At 37.7% G+C, this 18,596-nt stretch overlaps 1 long non-coding RNA gene across 1 annotated transcript in view; it reads left to right on the forward strand.

The window, feature by feature from the left end:
• The first annotated feature begins 1,300 nt into the window (after nucleotides 1-1,300).
• LOC125914490 (uncharacterized) overlaps nucleotides 1,301-18,596 on the forward strand; it is a 114,734-nt gene continuing 97,438 nt past the window's right edge. Inside the window, exon 1 of the long non-coding RNA XR_007455322.1 lies at nucleotides 1,301-1,565. This is a non-coding gene — a long non-coding RNA (uncharacterized LOC125914490). The remainder of the gene's footprint in view (nucleotides 1,566-18,596) is intronic.

Consider the following 18,596-nt stretch of genomic DNA (forward strand, 5'->3'; position numbering starts at 1 on the left):
ACTTCTACGTAACTCTTCCTCATTAGCTCTGATGGATTATTCTGCCTAAAACAGCAGTCTTGTTAGCTCTTTAAAGAGTAGCAACAGAAACCTGTTGTTTTTACCTCTGCTTGACTCATTAATACCCTTTGCTAACATCATTTCCTGACCCGTCTCACAGTCAGATGCCCCAGATCTGGCCAGACATAGCTTTCTCTCAACATTCCCTATACAATTTCCTTAAACACATTGTGGTTCCTGGTTTGTCTAATAATGTAGAGTCATGCAATTATATTCACCTTCCATTGATGACAGGTTCTAGCAAACATCGAGAGTTACTGTGTTCCTTTTTTCTCGTTTTGCCTAATTGTGAGTATTTTATGAATGTTTTGGTCCATCTATCTTTTTTCTGCCTAATTTTTTTAACAAACAAGCAAGAGTCAAGTTATTAACCAAATTGCGAAGATACTCAGAGAACTCGTTCCCTCAAAGAGACTCCCACTCCATGTTAATTAGGGAAACAACAATACAGTGTCATGCTTGCCTGTAATCTTTTCTTCTTCTTTCTACTTGGCCATGGGAAAAGTGAAGACCCTTGAGATTAAAAAGAGAAAAGAAATTGGAATTATAAATTAAGATCCTTTATCTGATAAATACCAAGCCAGAAATTAGAAACCTTACCTCACACCACACTAAAGGTATCAGATGCATTAAGAGTTAAAAAAAAAAAAAACAGAGAAAACTTGAATAATGTATTAATTAATTAATAATGTGTTAAGTATTGGTCAGATCTCTGGATTGAATACTTTCTTAGTTTAACCAACTGAGCCACCCAGGCGCCCCTAGATACTTTCTTAGTTTAAAAGCAACCACAGGCCTACAGAAAAAAACTGGACACTTGATCTGCATAAACATTTGAAATTTAAGTATGATTTTTACTTCAGAAAGGCAAAACTACATCATTAAAAACAAAAGATGAAAACAGATTGAAGAAACTGGTTGCAACAAATACAGTATTTTCTACTATAAAAAGAGTCCATCCCAATTGATGCTAAAACACTAAGACCCTTGAAGCTGAAAAAGAATGGAATGACATGGACAGTCAATTCACAAATGAGGAACTACATTTAGTAACAAAATAAAAATGTCGGCCTACTTAATAAAAGCAAAGGAAATCAAATTAGCAAAGCAGAGGGAAGCACCAGGGGCTGTGAGAAGCAGGCTTTACAGGAACCGGGGTTGCATTACGTCTGCTTCCCTCAGGAGAATGTGATTGGCTTGTTTGAGTAATTTTATGGCCTGACAAGGAAGTGCGGTCCTTACATTGAAAAAGAAGGGGCAGGTGCAGCAAGTCTGGCTGATAGGGGACTAGTTGGTGGGGGATTTTCACACTGAGTTGTGAGGGCCTCTCTGGCAAGAGCAGTGAACTCATGGTTAAGCCTTTGCAATCCTGTGAAGCTCAAGGATGTTAAGGCAGCACTTGAAAGCTTAGGCCTTGCAATTCTCTCTACCTGGAAAGTAAGAAGACAGAGACCAAGTCTTACTTCTCTTTGTATGAACAGTTTCCGGCCATGAACTCAGTGACCGTAAGTTCCAATAGTGTCTGCTGTTTTCTCTAATGAAACTTATCAGAGTTTTTACCAGGAAAGATACAACGAAACTTGTAATGGATGCATAAAAAACTTCTATTTCAGAGGGAAGTATGATGGAAATTAGCAATGATTAACTGTGCATGGCCTGTATGTAAGGTGTAATTAAAAGAAGGGTTCTAAATTTAAACATTTAATGTTCAATTAAAAATACATATATTCTATAATTGAATAAGAAAACTACCTAAAACATTTCTATCATAGAAAGGACAAAGCATGATGAAGATTTTTCGTTGGAATTTAATTATTTTAGTTGAACTTCACTCTATCAAGTCTTATCTGTCCTCTCAACTGTACCCTAATTTAAAAAAAAAAAAAAAAAGTGACCTGAGACAACATTGAAGATTTCTCTGTGACCAATTAGAGGCTTATGTTTTATCCATTCTCATGCGGTGTCTTCTCTTCGGGTACCATTTGGAATTTTTCACTGTATTCTGTATTTTTCACTTAAAAATTAGCCCCTGAGACCAGAAAGACGAATGTCTTTGGTGCCTCTCAAGATGGAATGATTGGATCACTCACTGAATCAGAGACCTTAGCAGTAGGGCATTTTTAATGAGCTGTGCAGGTGACGCCTATGCATCTTCAAGTCTGATAAATCCACTGATACTAGGAGTGCTTTCATTTCTGTGGCTCAAGGAAGTTATACAATAGCTCTCCATCCATTCTAGCTAGGGGCAGGGAGGTGGTAAAAAAAAAAAGAGAGAGAGAAGGGGTGGTGAAAAGTTTGCATACAAGCGTCTCTCTTACTCTTATTCCTGTGTGACCTTGGCACCTTATGTAGCTTCCTTGCACCTCCTGTTCCTTATCTGTGAAACAGAGGTAACCTACTGTGAATTAAGAACCGGGCACATAGCTAGCACCCGCTGTACAGTGAATCATGTTACTGCTTTCCCCTCCTTTTCTCCCACTTGCCCAGTCTCTTCTCTTCTACCCACCTTAGAAGAAATTCAGAATATATCCAAGGTGAGGTAAGTCATTCTGAGTGCTTCTGTGCCTTATACGTGACATAATCAAGATTTTACATTTATCATCTACCATGTATTATGTGCTTCTATAGGTTAACTTTTAATTCTTAGAATAATGTGACACAGTTGATTATTCTATATCCAAATCAATAGCTTTACAGATGAGGACACTGAGGATGAGAGGAGTATTGAACTTGCCCGTCATCAGTTTGGTAGGTGTTGAAATTAAAAGTCAAGTTCAAATAGTCCAGATACCCAACTTGTCCCACAGAGGCAGCCCAAAACTGCAGTTATTCGAATTTTATTTTATTTTTCCAAAAAAAATTTTGGACCATGCTCTTGATTTTTAAAACCCAAGTTCAAGTGTCTCAAACTCATATGTTTAATAGGATCAGGAAGAAAACACAAATGAGAGGAAAAGCTGGATTGTATTCAGCTGACATCAAGACTGGTTTATATACTTTTCAACCATTTTGTCTTGAAACACATAACCCTCTAAACCTAGCTTTTCTTTTCCTACTTTTGATGGGAACATAGTTACAGAGAAGACCGATAGCAGGAGCATGATGAGAAATGGCCGCAGAACTTTGGCTTCAGGATTAGGGCAAAAGAAGAAAGTGGGAAGATATCGGCAAATGTAGTGCAGAACCTCACACCAAGCTATCGAGCCCCTGCCCACTGTGCTGACATTCAGATCCCAAGACTCCAGACCTGGTTTCTAAAGAAAAGTGAGGAATCTGGATTTTAGTTAGAAAGCTCTCAAGTTTTGGTTATTGGCCTAAAACAATAAGATGAAACAAGCCCTGAGCATCATGCTGGCCGAACAGAGCAGCTCCATAGTCCGCATCTAGCCCTTCGCCCCCCCGGGGTCGCTCTTCTCTTAAGGAACAGTAAGAGACACCTGAGGTTTTCAGAGTCCATACTTAGGGAAGCTATTTATATTCCAAACAGTCTCAAGCATGGGCTTCTGTGTCAGCAGTTTCTCCTTGAAATGCCCTTCCTCTACATTTTGGTTTGACTTACTCCCGGTTGGTGGGTTTGCAGCTCCAAGGGGTCCCCTTGATCCTTCTGTCAGATGTTATCCACACTTGTCTGATTCTGTCCCACTACCTTTCTTCCGGCAGGTACTGCCCTCTGAATTGTTCCTATTTGTTTCTTAGTGAGGGTTCTTTCCCACTGGAAGATGATTTCCATCGGAGTAGGAACCTTCCCTGTCTCATTCACTATTGTATTCTCAAGACCCAGAGCAGTATCCTGTATGTTGTTCTACAATAGTTCGCGAAGGAGAGTAGCAGTTACATTTTGAGTACCTCCTATGTATCCATGTGCTAGACATCTGGAGATCAGGTATTTGATGGCTGCAAAGAAGGTACCCTTCCCAGTGCCGACCGAACACCCAGGGGATTATCAATGAACATTTGTAGAGTGAGTGAGTGCTGAATAAATCACAAATAACTCAGATTCATTTAATTTATACTTACCTTCCTAAAATAAGGCATAGTTGGGTTTAATATCCATAGTATTTGAATGTATCAGCACATTATGTGCCACATTATTCCAGAAATTGCATATTTAATTTGACCACTGTCGCTAATAAAAATGACCTTTTACAAAATGATTTGCATAGCATGCTCATGGGACTCACTTACTTTGTTAGGCAATTAATCCAGCATACTGCCAAAAATTATACATTTTATATTTATTAATAAAGGTAATTTAGATGTTTCAGATACACTGTAAAGCTTTTGTAGGTTGAGCAAAATATGGCTTTTCATCTACACACAGTCAAATGGTTTCTTAATAACACAATTATCTTTGGCTGATTGATTCTGGGAATTTTGCTAGTTTTTTTTTCTCAAAGTACTGTGATATTTTACATCTCATATTACTCTAATTTTTAAGGAACAAAGCACTTCTCGCTTTTTCTAGGTGACATTTTCTAGGAGAATTTATTTCATGATACTAATGAGAATATAATAGGGCTCTAAGCCTTTCAGTGGATGATAATACACCTAACTCAGAGAATGTTCCAGATTGTACCTCCATTCCAATATGGTGGGACTGTAATTTTATTCCAATCACAATTACATATCAGTTTTATCATTTAGTTCGTATTATGGTTTGGGGACCTGCTAGAATGCTGACATTTAGGGGGAACTCTTAAAAATAAGTTATTATTTTTATTGTTAGTGCTATTGCTACTATATTTGGTACGTAGGGTCTCTTTGGTAAAAAGAAGGAGTGATTAAAGAAATATCAATTACTTAATTTATATGTTGAGGAAAGAGGCCCCAAAGAGGCAATGAGGAAAGGACAACGGGATCAGAGTCTGAGCAGTTGCTATGGGAACTGGGCAACTGCAGTGATCTAGGTAGAGGCTGTTCTGTATCCTGTGACCCCAGCTGGAAGGATGGCAGCACATGGGGCTGTGGACGGTACTGGAGGGCCTACACCCTATGCTGGTGGCTATAAGATCCCAAAGACCTTTGTCCCAGTTTGTGAAAGACATTGCCTTTTTAATTATCATTTTACAGATTAAAAACAATATGCCTAAAGAGCTTAAAGCCACACTCAGTGTTGGCCATACCAAGAACGCTATATAGTTCCACCTCTCCTGATTAGAACACACCTTGATGATGATGATGATGATGATGATTATATTGCATGAAGAATTTCATAAGGTTGAAACAGTTGGAGGTAGCCTAACAGATAACATGGCCAAAATGTACAGTTCTGATTATTCAAAGTTAAGAAAAACTTCCCCTATATTGGCCATTAAGGGAAGAATCTACAATAAACCCAGACAACGTGCTTTCCAAGAGGTAACGTAAAGGCATAATTTTGGTGACTCTGAATTTTTTTCAAGATGTCTTGAGAAAGATATTGGGTAAAGCTCATCAAACAGTGAAGAAGAAGAACAGAGCTCTAGAAAACTTAAAAATGCAAAAATCTAATATTTGGAAACACTGAGAGCAAAAAAAGCTAAAAGAGGCCATGCTTTCTAGACCTAGAGGATTTATTCTCAACATTAACTATGATTAAAAAAACAAATAAATTTAAGCTTCTGGGGAAGATGATGGAGTAGGAGGATCCTAAGCCCACCTCACCCCACAGATACAACTAGGTAACACTCATATCAGTGTAAATAACCCAGAAAATGACCCAAAGACAGGCAGAACATATGCCCCACAGCTAAATGTAGAGAAAGTGCTATACTGAAAAGGGTAGGAAGGGCAGCAGTGTGGTTAGGAGTTAAATGGAACCCCAGGACTGTTGGTGGAAGGGAGGGATGCTGTGGGCATGAGATGGGAAAGGAACAGACCCTCACAACAGGCATTCCAGGCATGAAAAACCTGCACAGGGAAGATCGGTCTCCCTAAATTGTAGCTTTAGAAACCAGAGGGGCATACTTTTGCAAGTTCTTACAATCAGCAGGGCTTAAAACCTGGAACTTTAAAGATCAGGACGTTTGGCTCTGGGAGATCCAGAAGGGCAAAAGGAAACTGAGTCCCCACCCTTTACTGAGTACCTATTACATTAAGCTGTGGGACTAATTAGCTTATTTTAATGACTACTCAATATTGAAAAGGAGTTTCTTTGCTTTTTTAAAGAAAGTATAAGTTCGCCATTCATTGGATAAATCTAGATCATTAAAAATTTTTCATAAATAAATAAATAAATAAATAGGCAACACAACAAACAGCATTGAAAAATGCCTGGAGTATAAAGGAGGGAGATTTGTTTGCTAATCTCAGAATGTATGCTAGAAGGGCAGGGATCTTTGGGAGACTTCCTGAAGAACGAAAGAGCTGGCAGCACCATTTCCCTCCCCCACCCCCAACCTAGATACACAGACAGCTGTGGGAACCAGCACAATGAGAACACTCTCCACCTGTCTTGCCAACATCATGCCCCACCCCCACACTCTTGTGTGGATCTACCTCCTCCAACCCAGCTGGCCTGTGGAGGATTTTTGGGCAAATGCAGGTCCCTTCCTGCAGGAGACCCGTAGAGACTTTGCTGGTGCTACACACCCCGCCTCCATGCTCTCCTGTGGACCTGCGCCCTCCAATACACCCTTGGCCAGATCCCATCCAAAGCAGTGACATGAGCCTGGCAGTGTGCAAGCAGCCCCACAAGAGGCCAACACCACCCCAAATTGCCTTCTGCCCCAGAGAGAGGAGAAGATAGCCACACACCATTCCAACTGTGGCTCCAGTAGTGGGCTGGGGGCAGACACCTGGTCTGACCACAGGACCCACCCACCAGCGCAAGCCTCTCAGGGAACAACACAAGGAAAGAACCCTGAAGTTTGGTGCTATTGTATCTCTGGCAAATGCCTGGTCTGACAGAACTCGAGCCCGAGGTGGCCCCAGACTGGCCCACTAACAGCACAGGGTCCAAAACTTGCCCACAAAAGGCAAAGACGGCCATTGCAGATAACTGGACTGAAAGCCAGAGTGGCTCAGCCACAATAGTAGGAGAAACCCCTGAAGTGTCAGGTTCTAGTGAACAGGGGACATTGCACTGCAGGGCAATTATAGAACCTCTTCTTTATAAGGTCACTACTTTTAAGAGCAGGAAACCTAGTTCCTAACACATAGAAACAGACACAGAAAATTAGATAAAGTGAGGAGACAGAAGAATATCTCTCAAATGAAAGGACAGAACAAAATCATAGCAAGAGAGCTAATGAAGTAATATGTTTGATTAAGTATTTAAAGTAATGGTCATAAGGATACTCAATGGACTTGAGTGAAGAATCTCAGTAACACCCTCAGCAAAGAGGTAGAAAACATAAAAAAGAACTAATCAGAGATGAAGAATTCAATAACTGAAATACAAATAACACTAGTGAAATAAATAGTAGACTATAGGAGGCAGAACTGATCAGCAACCTGGATGACAGAGAAACGAAAGTAGTCAAGCTGACCGGGAGAGAGAAAAACATTACTAAAAAATGAAAACAGACTTAGAGAATGCAGTGACATCATCAAACATAATAATATTCACATTATAGTTATCTCAGAAGGAGAAGAGAGAGGAAAAGGGGTCAGAAATTTTATTTGGAGAAATAATAGCTAGAAAACTTCCCAGATTTGGAAGGGAGAAATAGAAATCCAGATCCAGGAGGCACAGAGATCCCCTAAAAACTCAACCCAAGGAGGTCTATACCAAGAGACATAGAAATTAAAATGGCAAAAAAATAGTAATAAAGAGAATGTTTAAAAGCAATACAACTTTTGCATAGAAGGGAAATCTCATAAGGCTATCAGTTGATTTTCAACAGACATTTTACAGGGAGTGCCAGGATATATTCAAAGTTCAGAAAGAAAAAAACCCTACAGCCAAGAATGCTCTACCCAGCAAGACTATCATTCAGAATAGATGGAGAGATAAAGTTTCCCAGACAAAAGTAAAAGGAATTCATCACCACTAAACCAGCACCACAAGAAATGTTAAAGGAGACTGTTTGTGTGGAAAGGAGGGACCATCAGCAGGAGTAAGAAAAGTAGGAACACAAAAGCAGTAAAATTAAGTTTATAAAAATCATTTAAGGGATTCACAAAATATAAGGATACAAAGCACGGCATCATAAACTAAAATGTGAGAGGGAGAGGAGTAGAGAATAGTTTCAAACTTAATCGACCATCAATTTAATATAGACTGCTATATATGCAAAATGCTGTATACAAACCTAATGGTAACCACAGATCAAAAACCAGTAACAGATATGCAAAAAATAAAGAGAAAGGAATCCAAGTATATCACTAAGGAAAACCAGCAAGCCATAAGAGAAGGGAGCAAGAGAATAACTAAAAAACAACCATAAAACAAGTAAAAAAATGACAATAAGTACTTAATTATCAATAATCACTCTAAATGTAAAAGGAATAAATGTCAAAAGACATAAGATACAGAATGATAAAAAAGCAAGACCTATCTATATGCTGCCTACAAGAGACCCATTTCAGATCTAAAGACACATGTGGATTGAAAGTGAAGGGATGGAAAAGCACTTATAATGCAAGTGAATGTGAAAAGAAAACCGTGATACCAATACTTATATCAGACAAAATAGACTTTAAAACAAAGACTGTAGCAATAGACAAAGAAAGACAATGTATAATCATAGAAATAACAATCCAACAAGAAGATATAATAATTGTAAATATTTATGCATCTGACATGGAAGCACCCAAATACAAAAAGCAGTTAGTAACAAACATAAAGGAAGTAACTGATAGCAATGCAATAATAGGGGACTTTAATACTGCACTTACATCAGTGGATAGATCATCCAAACAGAAAATCAACAAGGAGACAGACCATGGCTTTGAATGACACATTGGATAAGATGTATCTAACAGATATATTCAGAACATTGCACCCTAAAACAGAAAACACACATTTTTTTCAAGTGCACATGGAACATTTTCCAGAGTAGATAACATATTAGGTCACAACACAAGTCTCAACAAATTCAGAAAGACTAAAATAATACCATGAATCTCTTCTGGCCACAATGCTATGAAACTAGATATCAACCGTAAGAAAAATATATAGAAAGAACACAAATACATGGAGATTAAATAACATGCTACTAAACAATGACTGAGTCAACCAATAAATCAAAGAAGAAATAAAAAAAGAGACAAATGAAAATGAAAACACAAAGTTCCAAAACCTTTAAGATGCACCAAAAGCCATTTTAAGAAGGAAGTTTATAGCAATACAAACCTATCTCAAGAAGCAAGAAAAGTCTCAACTAAACAACCTAACCTTGTACCTAAAGGAGCCAGAAAAGGAAGAACAAACAAATCCCAACCAGTAGAAGGTGGGAAATAATAAATATTAGAGCAGAAGTAAATGAAATAGAAAGTAAATAAACAACATAACATATCAATGAAACCAGGAGATGGTTCTTTGAAAAGATCAACAAAATTGATAAATCTTTAACCAGACTCATCAAAAGAGAGGGAGAGAGAGAGGAAAGAGTCAAAATCAGAAATGAAGAAAAAAAATAACAACCAACACCACAGAAATACCAAGGATTAGAAGAGAATATTATGAAAAACTATATGCCAACAAATTGGACAACCTAGAAGAAATAGATGAATTCCTAGAAACATATAACCTCCCACAAATGAATCAGGAAGAAATAGAAAATTTTAACAGACTGCTAACCAACAATGAAATTGAATCAGTAATCAAAAACAAAAGCAAAAACAAACAAACAAACAAAAACCTCTCAGAAACAGAAGTCTAGGACCATAAGTCTTCACAGGTGAATTCTACCAACCATTTAAAAAAGAGTAATACCTACTCTTCTCAAGCTAGTCCAAAAAATAGAAGAGGAAAGAAAGCTTCCAAATTCATTCTGACAGGCCAGCATTACCCTAATACAAAAGCCAGGTAAAGACACTACAAATAAAGAGAACTAGAGGCCAATATCTCTGATGAACATAGATGCAAAAATCATAAACAAAATAAAAGCAAACCAAATCCAATGATACATTAAAAAAATCATTCACCACGAGATCAAGTGGGATTTATTCCTGGGATGCAACTGTGGTTCATTGTTCACAAATCAACATGATGCATCACAACAACAGAGAAAAGATAAAAACCATATGATCATTTTAATGGTGGCAGAAAAATCATTTGACAATGTACATCTATTCATGATAAAAGCCCTCCACAAAGTAGATTTAGAGGGAACATACCTCAACATAATAAAGGCCATACGTAAAAAACCCACAGCTAACATCATACTCAATGGGGGAAAAACAGAGCTTTTCCCCTACAGACAGGAACAAAACAAAGATGTCCACTCTCGTCATCTTTATTCAATGTAGTATTGGAAGTTCTAGCCATAGCAATCAGACAAGAAAAAGAAATAAAATGTATCCAAATTGGTAAGGAAGAAGTAAAACTTTCATTACTTGCAGATGACATAATACTATATATAGAAAACTCTAAACATCCCCCCCCCAAACTGCTAGACCTGATAAATGAATTCAGCAAGATCACAAGATACAAAATCAATACATAGAAATTTCTTACATTTCCATACACTAAAAATGAAGTATCAGAAAGAGAAATGAAGAAAACAATCACATTTACAATTGCACCAAAATAATAACAATAATACCTAGGAATAATAAAATAATAAAATAGCTAGGAATACACTTAACCGAGGAGGTAAACGACTTGTACTATGACAACTATAAAACAAGGATAAAAGAAATTGGAGATGACACAAACCAATGGAAAAACATCCCATGCTCATGAATTGGAAGAACAAATATTGCTAAAATGTATATCGTACCCAAAGCAATCTACAGATTTAATGCAATCCCTATCAAAATACCAACAGCATTTTTCATGGAGCTAGAACAAATAATATTAAAATTTGTATGAGACCACAAAAGACCCTGAATAGCCAAAGCAATCTAAAAAAGAACAAAACTGGAAGTATCACAGTCTCAGATTTCAAGATATTCTACAAAGCTATAGTAAGCAAAACAGTGTGGTGCTAGCACATAAAATAGACACATAGATCAGTGGAATGGAATAGAGAAACCAGAAATAAACCCACAATTATATGGTCAATTAATCTTTGAAAAAGGACGTTAGAATATGCAATAAGAAAGACTATCTCTTCAAGAAATGGTATTGGTAAAACTGGACAACAACATGAAAAAGAATGAAACTGGACCACTTTTTCTCACCATACACAAAAATGAACTCAAAATGAATTAAGGACCTAAATGTGAGACCTAAAATCAAAAATCCTACAAGAGAGCACAGACAGTAATTTCTCTGTATTTAGCTGTAACATTTTTCTAGATATGTCTCCTGAGGCAAGAGAAACAGAAGCAAAAATAAACTATGGAGACTACATCAAAATAAAAACGTTCTACACAGCAAAGGAAACAACCAACAAAACTAAAAGATAACCTACTGAACTGGACAAGACATTTGCAAGTGACATATATGATAAAGGTCTAGTATCCAAAATATACACAGAAGTTATACAACTCAACACCAAAAAAAAAAACCCAAATAATGCTATTAAAAATGGGCAGAATGCATGAATAGACCGTTGTACAAAGAAGATTTACAGATGGCCAACAGACCATGAAAAGATGCTCAGCATCACTCATCATCAGGGAAATGCAGATCAAAATTACAATGATATTATCACCTCACACCATTCTGGAAGAATGGCTAAAATCAGCAACATAAGAAACATCAAGTATTGGTGAGAATGTGGGAAAAAAGGAACCCTTTGCACTGTTAATGGGAATGCAAACTGGCAAAGCCATTATGGAAAACAGTATGGAGATTCCTCAAAAAAATTCAAGACATAATTACTGTATGATCCAGTAATTCCACTACTGGGTGTTTACTGAAAGAATATGAAAACATTAATTTGAAAAGATAAATGCTCCCCTGTGTTTATGTCAACATTATTTACAATAACCAAGTATTTACAATAACCAAGAAGCAACCCAAGTATCCATTGCTAGATGAATGGATAAAGAAGATGTGATATGGTGGCATCTGGATGGCTCAGTTGGTTAAGTGTCTGACTCTTGATCTCAGCTCAGGTCTTGATCTCAGGGTTGTGAGATCAAGCCCTGCATTGGGCTCTGCACTGGGCATGGTGTCTACTTTTAAAAAAAGAAAAAGATATGGAATCTTTGGGATACGGGGTATGGAATATTATTCAGCCATAAAAAAATGAAATTTTGCCTTTAGCAACAACATGGATGGGCCTAGAGGGTATGATGCTAAGTGAAATAAGTCAGTCAGAGAAAGACAAATGCCATATGATTTCAGTCACACGTGGAATTTAAGAAACAAAACAGGGGAGCCATGAAACATGAGACAAACCAAACAGACTCTTAAATATAGAGAATCAACCGATGGTTACAAGAGGAAAGGTGGGGGAGTGGTGGTGAAATAGGTGAAAGGCATTAAGAGTACACTTATCATGAAGAGCACTGAGTAATGTATAGAATTGTGGGATCATTGTGTTATACCCCTGAAACTAATATAACACTGTATATTAATTATACTGATATTAAAACCAAATAAACTCAAGTCACCATGACAAGCATGCCATCAAAAACCCAACCCAATTCTGTACTAACCTTAGTACAGAATACCTCCTGAGCATCTCCTAATGGCTTCAGCACTCTGGGTATAGTGAGTGAAAAGACACCTGCAAGAACAGGTCTGTGAGGAAAGGACAAGGGACCATGTAGATAGGAGGCAACTGGCCTAAGCTAAGGCAACTGGCCTCCTGAGGTGACAGAATTTCTGTCGTGAACTCTGACGGATGCCCGAGTTACTGGTGATCGTAGAGAGACCCAGAAAGCTGTGATTTTTATCACCATCTTAATTGTTTAACATTGACATTCTGCTTTATAAAACTTTACTTAGAAACCTTTCTTATATAGAATTTTGTTAACGTACTTATAAAAGCATATGTACTTATAAATAATTTCTCACCATGAGGGTTTTTGTTAGTTTGTTTATTTCATATGCCTGAGAATCTGAAGAAAAATGTATTATGCTATGCCTTGAGAAGGAAGAAATGGGAATGTCTATGAACGACTCTATTAACTGTAGCTTTTATAACCATTTTTAAGAAGGCAAGATAACATCACAGGTTTAAATTCAAGGTCCCTAATCCATCTGAAAGATTTATTGTATTGGGGGAAAATTCTGCTTGTTGCTGCATTTTAATAAAATTAATCTCTACAATTTGTATCTGGGCTCATATATATGATCTCATATTTGGATGCTGACAGAAAATGAAATTTTTAGTGGACAATAAATTACCTTTACTTTGATTTGTTTCTTATATAAGGTGGCCATTACCTGGGAGAAATACAATAATGGAAGAGTTGCTCGATGAAAGAAATTTTAAAGCCTAAATAACTAGAGTCAAAGAGTTTACCTAAACTGAATATATATATATAACTCTTTTCCCTTTAGAATTGCCTTTCTTTTTAAAGAATCAAAAATGTTGGTGTGCTTTTTTCTAAACTAAAATTTTCTTGTCTTTAATATACGCTATGCTGCAGGAAGGCACTCAGACACCGGTCTCACATGTGGAAGAATTTGAGAAATGTCATCTTCTTTTTTTTAAGATAATTTATTGTCAGATTGGTTCCCATATAACACCCAGTGCTCATCCCCACAAGTGCCCTCCTCAGTGCCCATCACCCACTTTCCCCTCTCCCCCATCCCCCACCAACCCTCAGTTTGTTCTCGGTATCCAAGAGTCTCTTATGGTTTGCCTCCCTCCCTCTATGTGACTTTTTTTTTTTCCCCTTCTCCTCCACCATGGTCTTCTGTTACGCTTCTTAAGATCCACATATGAGTGAAAACATATGGTATCTGTCTTTCTCTGCCTGACTTATTTCACTTAGCATAATACCCTCCAGTTCATCCACATTGCTGCAAATTGCCAGATTTCATTCTTTCTCATTGCCAAGTAGTATTCCATTGTATACATAAACCACATCTTCTTTATCCATTTGTCAGTTGAGAAATGTCATTTTCATCTACAGTTTGTACCTTCTTGTGTAACAAATAAAATTCAATTATATATTAAAGTATGAAGATGTTATGTAGTGACTGAAATAAGGATGCATTTTTATCCAAGCTAAAAAGTCATGTAGTATTTGTTTTTCTTTCAACAGAAACACTGACACATTTAATTTAGAAAATATATAGTATATAGAGAATTTGACTATTCTTTAATAGAAATATCTTCCCATCATGGACTGGATTGTATTTATAAAAATAAAAAAGAAACCACTGTAGAATTTCTGTTTTGCACAATAATTTCTGTCCCCTAATTTCTATCCTTCACTAGCTATCTTCTATGGAAATAACATCATAGAAATTCCAGAGGATGTGTCTTGCTTTTTTTATTTTTATTTTTTATCATTTTATTTATCATGATAAGTGTACTCTTTAATCCCTATCCCCTGTCTTCCTCATTTCCCCATTCACCTTCCCTCTGATAACCATCAGTTTGTTCTCTTTAGTTAAGAGTCTGTTTCTTGGTTTCTCTCTCTCTCTTTTTCCTTTGCTCATTTGTTTTGTTTCTTAAATTCCACATATGAGTGAGATCATATGGTATTTGTCTTTCTCTGATTGACTTATTTCATTCAGCATTATACCCTTTAGGTCCATCCCTATTGTTGCAAATGGCAAGATTCCATTCTTTTTATAGCTGAATAATATTCCATTGTGTGTACCTACGATATCTTCTTTATCCATTCATCTGTTGATAGACACTTAGGCTGCTTCTATAGTTTGGCTATTGTAAATAATGCTGCAATAAACTAGGGGTGCATGTATCCCTTCGAATTAGTGTTTTTGTCTTTTTTGGGTAAATATTCAATAGTGCAATTCCTGGATCATGGGGCAATTCTACTTTTAATTTTTTGAGGAACCTCCACAGTAGCTGCACCATTTTGCATTCCCACCAGCAGTGCAAGAGCGCTCCTTTTTCTCCACATCCTTGCCGACAATTGTTGTTTCTTGTGTTTTTGATTTTAGCTATTCTGACAGGTGTGAGGTGATACCTCATTGTAGTTTTGGTTGTATCTCCCTGATGAGTGATGTTGAGCATATTTTCAATATCTGTTAGCCATGTGGATGTCTTCTTTGGATAAATGTCTGTTCATGTCTGCTGCCCACTTTTAAATTGGATTATTTCTTTTCTGGGTATTGAGTTTCTTAATTTTAAACAACAAATTTATTATTATTATTATTTAAGATATATTGACATATAACATTGTATTTTTTCTACTTATACAATATAATGATTAATTTATGTGTGTACTTTGAAATGATTGCCACAATATGTTTAGTTAACATCCATCACCATATTTAAAAAGTTACAATTTTTTTTCTTTTGATGATAACCTTTAAGATCTAGTCTCTTAGCAACTTGCAAATATACAGAACAACATTATTAGCTGTAGTCACCATATTGCACTTTACATCTCCAGGACTTATTTATCTCATAACTGGAAGTTCGTGCCTTTATCTATTTCACCCCTCTCCCCCACTCCCTTTGTCTAGTAACCAGCAATCTGTTCTCTGAATCTTTGAGCTTGTATATTTTTCTTAGATTGCAACATATGAGATCATATGGCATTTGTTGTTCCGTCTGACTTATCTCACTTGCAGATTGCCCTCAAGTTCCATTCATGTTATCTCAACATGATTTCCTTCTTTTTCGTGGATGAAAAATATTTCACTATGTATATACGCCACATTTTTTAATCCATGAATCCATTGATGGACATTTAGGTTGTTTCCATGTCTTGGCTATTATAAATAATGCTGTAATAAACATTGGGGTGCAGATGTCTTTTTGAGGTAGCAATTTCATTTCCTTCAGGTAAATACCAGAAGGGGAATTGCTGGATTGTGTGGTAGTTCTATTTTTAATGTCTAAGGAACCTCCATACTGTTTCCCATAGTGGCTGTACCAGTTAACCTTCTCTTCAAAAGTGCACACGAGTTCCTTTTTCTTCATGCCCTCACCCATACTTGTTATTTCTTGTCTTTTTCATAAAAGCCATTCTAATAAGCATGACGTGGTAGCTCATTATGGTTTCAAGTTGCATATCCATGGTTATTACCAATGTTGAGGACCTTTTCACGTGCTATTCATGTGTTCAACAGATAACTTGTTGGCTATTTTTTTTAGTAGACTTAACACACAATTTTACGTTAGTTTCAGGTGTACATGATGCTTTAAGTTCACTCGTTATGCTGTGTTCACCACAAATGTAATTACTTTCTGCTCCCCTACATTGTTACTGGGATTTGTCTCTTTTTTTAATAATTTTTTAACGTTTATTCATTTATGGAGAGAGAGAGAGAGAGAGAGAGAGAGAGAGAGAGAGAGAATGCATGGGGGAGGGGCAGAGAGAGAGGGAGACACAGACTCCTGAAGCAGGCTTCAGGCTCTGAGCTGTCAGCACAGAGCCGGATGTGGGGCTTGAACTCACAAACCACGAAATCATGACCTGAGCCAAAGTCGACACTTAGCCAACTGAGCCACCCAGGTGCCCCTGTCTTTCTTAAATCTTGTATTGCATAAGTGAGGTTCAGATACATGAGAGTTATACTGCAAGGGAAGTATCAACCAAATGTGCATTGTTTATTCCTGGACCGAGTGCTTTTCTTGGATGTCTGTCTTCTATGAAATTTTAGTGGTCTCTATTGAAATGACTACAAGGAATCTTAAATATGTAGATTTCTAAGTCAATATTTGCTAGAAGTTTCCAGTTCCTTATGTATACCCACTGATTATATCCCTGTTCCTCTTTTTCTTTAAAATCAGAGTTGTGTCCTATGTAAATAGGACTCCTTAGACAAAGAAAAAACAGCATTGGCCAAAGATGGCTACATAAACACTCCAAGGAAATGCAAAAGGCTCTTCAGACTCCAAGTTGCCCCATTTCTGCCAACATGACCGCAGCACAGAGCTGCCAATGCACAGTCCGCACCCACCACCTGCCAGATCTTCTTCATGTTTCTATCTCTTCCTTCTTCCTTTAGAGGGTCAGTCCCTCAGCTACACAAGCAGTTGTCTTCTGCCCCCAAAGTGGAAGAGTCAGGGTATACTCAGGATAAAAATAGAAGTTTGTTTTTAATCTTTCCCCTACCCCTTTCATTAGTTGGCAGGGGTGCCATAACAAAAAAAAAAAACCCAAAACAGCTGGGTGGCTTAAACAACAGAAATTTGTTTTCTCACAGTTCTGGAGGCTTGAAGTTCAAGATCACGGTGTCAGCAGGTTTGGTATCTTCTGAGGCCTCTGTCCATAGCTTGCAGATGGCTGCCTTCTCTCTGTGTTGTCACGTGGTTATCTCTCCATCTCTGTGTTGTCTGTGTCCTATCTCTTCTTCTTATAAGGGCACCAGTTATCTTGGATTAGGGCCCATCCCTATGACTTCCTTTTACCTTATTTGCCTCTTTAAAGGCCCTGTCTCCAAATACAGCCACATTCTGAGATTCTGGTGGTTAGAGCTTCAACATATGAATTGGGGGCGGGCACAATCCCATAAAACCCTTGTATTGATGTCCTAGAGCGGCTGTTAACAAATTCCCACAAACCAGGTGGCGTAAAACAACGGAAATTTATTCTCTCACAGAGAATTCTGGAGGCTGTGTGTCTGAAAGTAATATATTATGAGGTCCATGCTCCCTCTGAAGGCTTCAGGGGAGAATCTTTCCATGCTTCATTTTAGCTCCTGGTGCATCCTGGCAATACATGGTATGGCTTGGCTTGTAGCTGTGTCACTTCACTCTCTGCTCTGGGTACACCTGGTCTTCTTCCCTGTCTTCACACAGATCTCATAAAAGTTCACCAGTCATTGGATTTGGGGTCCATCTCAATCTAGCATGACTGTATTATCTGCCAAAACCCTGTTTTTGAATCAGATCCCGTTCTGAGGCTCTGAGTAAACATGGGCTTTGGTGATTTTCAACCCTCGTAAACCTCCTAATACAAGTTCAACTATCATCTTCCTCCACTAAGTAATCTCTCACAACCTAGGTTTGTGTGTTATTTTTTTGAAATGTTTATTCAGTTTTGAGAGAGAGAGAGAGCATGAGTGTGGAAGGGCAGAGAGAGAGGGAGACACAGAATCCGAAGCAGGCTCCAGGCTCCGAGCGGTCAGCACAGATTTCGACACAGGGCTCAAACCCAGGAACTATGAGATCATGACCAGGGCCAGTCAGATGCTTAGCCACCTGAGCCACCCAGGTGCCCCATTGTTTTGTTTTTCATTCTGGAAACAAAAAAATTGCATGTGAGGAGGTGAAATGTGAACAATTAAGACCTCTGGAATCCAAGGATGAATTTTCCCAGATTCAATCTTTGGCTCTAAGTGTCGACCATTCTTAGAGAGAGATGTAATACGTACTCAGTACACTAAAGTGCTTTTC

This window comes from Panthera uncia (genome assembly GCF_023721935.1).
Source record: "Panthera uncia isolate 11264 chromosome D3 unlocalized genomic scaffold, Puncia_PCG_1.0 HiC_scaffold_8, whole genome shotgun sequence".
Classification (NCBI taxonomy): Eukaryota; Metazoa; Chordata; class Mammalia; order Carnivora; family Felidae; genus Panthera; species Panthera uncia.